This window comes from Meleagris gallopavo, chromosome 4 (genome assembly GCF_000146605.3).
Source record: "Meleagris gallopavo isolate NT-WF06-2002-E0010 breed Aviagen turkey brand Nicholas breeding stock chromosome 4, Turkey_5.1, whole genome shotgun sequence".
Classification (NCBI taxonomy): Eukaryota; Metazoa; Chordata; class Aves; order Galliformes; family Phasianidae; genus Meleagris; species Meleagris gallopavo.
The window spans coordinates 5,622,747-5,627,690 of record NC_015014.2 but is presented as its reverse complement, the minus strand read 5'-3'; the positions used below and the strand labels follow the sequence as shown (position 1 = coordinate 5,627,690).

Genomic DNA, 4,944 nt, shown 5'->3' with positions numbered 1-4,944 from the left:
TCTAATTTCACTCTCTGAAAATGAGAAAAATAAATATTTAAATCAGGTGTGACACTAGTGAAGTATCACTCCCTTTTGTACAGATAGATTTAATTATCATCCAAGCAGATGCAAAGAAACCATAAGATATCATGCACCAAAGAAGAAAAACTCCAGGTAATCTCTTCTCAAACCAAAGCTGTTCAACAGTATCACTCTAAAAATAGGCCTGACTTCAAAATCCAGAGAATCTGCTTTAGCAATGAGGTTGGATTAGATGGTCTCCAGAGGTCCCTTCTGACACCTATGAGGTTGTGAAATAACTGCTAGAATGTTTTCTGTAGCACTTCCATCAAGGATGGTAAGAGAATGTCCCTTAAGTTTGCCTTCTAAGAGGAAAAGTAAGAATGAAAACGTCTATTGAGGAGATATGGCATGCAAGCAAGAATGTCAAGTATGGGTCAATATACTACATGAGATCGATGATTGGATGAATACTTACTGAGGTTTTACAATAAAGAATCACCAAGATGAAAGTGTTAGAATGATGCAGAATATTAGACTTAAGAAAAAGAAAAAAAGGAGAGGAATGAATTAGCATTCATCAGGAAAATTAAGACAGTAAAAAAACAACATACATGAATGTTCAGGCCAAGACTTCCTACCTGTTTTCTCCTCGTTTCATATTTTCATTCCAAATCACTACTGATGTCATTCAGATGTTTCAGTGGCTGTAGACTTTGAAATAGACATACCAGACCTTTAAACTTCACTGAAATCAGATGATTATATACTTTTGAGTTCATTATGTAGGAAAAAAACTACATCTATCATGTTGTAACTGAATTTTATGACACTGCCTGAAAGATCAGGCACATGCTATCTTTTTAAGATTATGTATAGAACTTCATAAATCAAATGTCAGAGTAGAACTTTGTTTATTCCCAGTAGTATACAAGCAGATATTTTTGTAATGATATTTTACCAAATATATCCGAATATCATGCTGACACAATATTTCAAGGGAGTCCAGTGAGGCAAACAATGTGACAGTAAAAAGAATGTGGAATATATGTCAGAGCAAATAATTGAAGTAGCAGATGATAAAATGTAATGCAAATATAGCTTTTACCAGGGGGAAAATGGCATGAGAATGTTAGTCTCTGAAAATTAGTATTATTCAAAAAGTATATATAGCAACTGCACTATGCCATTCATAGCATGTAATGAGCCATGATAACGTACTGCAATATAAGGAGATATTTAGAAGACTCATTACCATTGTTTGGAGCAAGACTAGCTTTATGAACGGGTTTATATTGTCAGCTGAAAAGTTTCCAAATTTGAAACTTCTTTGGCATTATTATAGTTGCAAGAATATTAGAAGAAACTATCCTCATTAGTTGTCCTTGTTGAAGTCTTAATCATGCAAGTTTGAACAAATAGAGCTCTTGTTATAGGGACTCCTGATGCAACTTGTAACTTAGACTGAATATAATATTAGAAAAGCTTACTCTATTTTTATTATTGATGTTCAGAGTGACGGTCAAATTTGGATCCATTATTTTCTTTTTTTTTCCCCCCATCACAATGATTTATCACAAGAAGTCCAGCTTGCCCTAAAACTGTCAAAGCCTTTCTAGAATTATAGTAAGTAGAACAATCCTAAAAAAAAAACAAATAAATAAAAAAACAACCCACATCCTTTTCCCAGAACAGATGCTACCAATACCATTTGAATCCTAGTCTCTACCACTTACAAATAAAGTAGCCATGTATCCTAATGTAAGCAAGATAAATCTCTGGAATACTACTGAATACCATTATTTTTGGTATACTGTCTATATGACAATACTATATGTATATTGTCATATAGAATACTGTAAGATTTTCTATACTGGAAAGTAGTCAAATAGATATCTGACATTAGGTTGGCTTTTTCCTGCCCATTTTAACTTTGGCAAATTAAAAGAATGTCAAAGTAAAATGAAACACTTCTGAAAAACAAACTACCTTTGCTGAATGAACAAGAAAATTCATACTCTCATTCATACTGTTTTTATAGAAGAGAAGTTACCATCTGTTTATCTACAATTACAAATAAATTGACAGCTTTATGTGTAATCCACACTGAACCTGTACAAAGAATTGTCTCTAACCAGTTACTAGACTTTTTTTTTTTTAGTATGGACATCATGAGACTATGAATCACTTAGTTGCTGATAAATTAAACAAACAAAATTCTCCAAACTGGGATTTTGACCAAAATATTCTTAAAAAACCCTGTTTATTGAAAAAAATATTTATGCAAACAAAACAGCCTTCACCTCTAACTGTGTATTTTTGCCTGTTTTCTTACCTTCCCCATCTAAAATGGCACTGCACTGCAGCAGTAAGTGACACATCATAACCACATCTTGTTATTCCATAGACTATTCATGAAAATTCATTATTGCATAACAATATCTTAAAGATATCTCAGAAAAACTCTTCATCGAATGTTTTAGGCAAAAACTGTTAGCAGTAGAATCTGTGATTTTCCCTACATAAAAGTGGGATCAGAAAACACTATAATGTTCAATCCTTTCTGATTTCAAGACAGTATCAAATCTGAGAGTGTGTTTATGAGAGAACAGCACGATTGGACTTCTTGCTTAGGGACAACACTTGCTTCATTTTAATTAAGGAATACTTTGCCCAAGTTCCCTAGACTAACAGAAGTCAACACTAAGTCCAATATGTTGCCATACGCAAAATTTAAATTCACATTCTAAATTCACCTCAAGTAGATAATACTGTAGCTAGACCTATTAGAGCTAGTAAAGAGTCATGAGCACTTCACACCTCTTGAGATACCAGCACCAGCAAAGTGTGCTGGAAATTCAAAATGGAGAAGAAAAGTAGAGAATCATAGGAAATCAGCTACAGCCAGTGAGTTCAATACACACTCTTCTGGAAGCCATATGTTCACTCAAAGCCTCTGCCTGTAGCAATGCCTCTGGGGTAAGCCTTTGTTCCATCCTTCCCCAACAAAAAGCATCCAAGAAGTGGATTGACAACAGTGAGGGTTGAAACCACCTATTTCTGGCTCTGGGCTTCTTAGCTGGAGGAGAGTAATTCCTTCTAACATGACCTTTAAAAATTAAAAAAAAAAATAAAAAAGAAAAAAGAGAGAGAATTCCCAAGGTCTTCACTTTTTAAAACAAAAGGACACAAAGAAAGAGAAATTGGAGATTAGTAACAGAAAGCACAGTCATTGTGAGTTTAAATCCTCTGTGATTATAACCTTTTACTGAAGGAGGGCTTTATTGTGCTTTGAGTAGGTAGCTTAGAGAACATGAAGACACAAACCTGTGTCAGCTTCAACCTATCAGCTCTAGAATCTAACTGAAATAGTAGTTTAAAGATTAGAAGAGATTCCATCATCAATAGCCTTAACCTCTGGAGTTTTCAAAACAAACAGTCTGTGAATCAAAATAATCATTAGCCTGTCACCTTAGAGACCTGGGTACAAAAGCACGAGTCAATAGTTCCGAAGATAGCTAATGAAACTGGCAGCTTATTTTCAGTCTCTGTTGTGCTGTAATTCCCCTCACTCGCCACTATCTGCCACCACTCCCATCTCAACCTTCCCTACTTTTTTCTTAATGCTTTCATTTTGTTTTTCTTTCCACAGTCAAAATGAAAACCCAGGTGGTCAGGAACATTTGACATCTAACCATAGAATCATAGAGTTCTTGAAGTTAGAAGGGACCTTTAAAGACCATCCAACTTCTCTGCAATGAACAGGAACATCCACAGTTAAATCAGGTTGTCCAAGGCCTGATGCAGCCTCAACTTGAAAGTCTCCAGGGATGGAGCATCAACCGCATCTCTAGCCAATCTGTTCCAGTGCCTCAGCATCCCCATTGTAAAATCTTTTTCCTTACATCCAACCTTAATCTATCCTCTTAAAGTTTGAAGCCATATCCCCTCGTTTTATCAATACAGACCCTGCCTAAAGGGTCTGTCCCCTTCTTTCCTGTAGCTCCCCTCTAGCTATTGAAAGTCTGCTATCAGGTCACCTCACAGCCTTCTCTTCTCTAGGCTCAACAGCCCCAGCTCTTTCAGACAGTCAGATGCTCCTGGTACTTAGATGTTCACAGCTGTAAACAGCATCAGAGCAATACCAGATGTGGCAAACAGATGAGATGGCTTTAAGGCCATACCAGATTTGAACAGTCTTGAACACAGAGGCTGAAATCTAAAGCATGACCTGGATGAGTAACTTACAGAAGGCCATTATTTTAGTAAAAGTGCGTTTCAAACATAAAGTTCAACCCAAGGGTTTAGAGAACAGGAGATGGAGCAGAGAGAGATAATTTTTTAAGGGTAAAATTTGGGTGGTTTTTTTTCCTGACTGATACACCTCTTTCTTTCAGAGCACTTTTTACCATACGGTTGGTCAAAGGCCAGATGAAGTAGCACATGAATTATCTGCAGTCATTTATTTAGCAATATTTCATTACAGCTAAGTTCAGACATCTTATACTCTCATTTGGAGAGTCATGAATAAGACTTAAGACAACATTGATAATTAAGACATTTGTTATTTTGAGTCAATAACATTTTATCCAAAAATTATACATCCTTCCTTATCTGCGACCCATCTGTAGCTAAAACATGTTTGCCTATTTAAAATCAGTTAAGGAAACAGAAATCAAATGAGCAGGCTGACGTTGTATGACACAGTATGAATGTCTAGAGAGCACGTGAAATTAAGAAGTTAAAGCTAGTGTGCATACACTGTTCAACAGACAAATTTTAGTGAATTCCTTCACAGAAACTGTGGCCAGCTGGCAAATAAGTCAATGAAATAAATGCAGGATAAATCAATGATTACTATACCCAACAAATTCCAGGCTGGATGATCAAATATATTTGGTTCTACTTACATATTAGTTATACTTTCAAAAGCAAGCATAA

General features: G+C 35.6%; 1 long non-coding RNA gene across 4 annotated transcripts in view; it reads right to left on the bottom strand.

Moving 5' to 3' along the window:
* Window positions 1-4,944, bottom strand: part of LOC116216532 — an 83,419-nt gene that overhangs the window by 45,316 nt on the left and 33,159 nt on the right. The window lies entirely within an intron of this gene.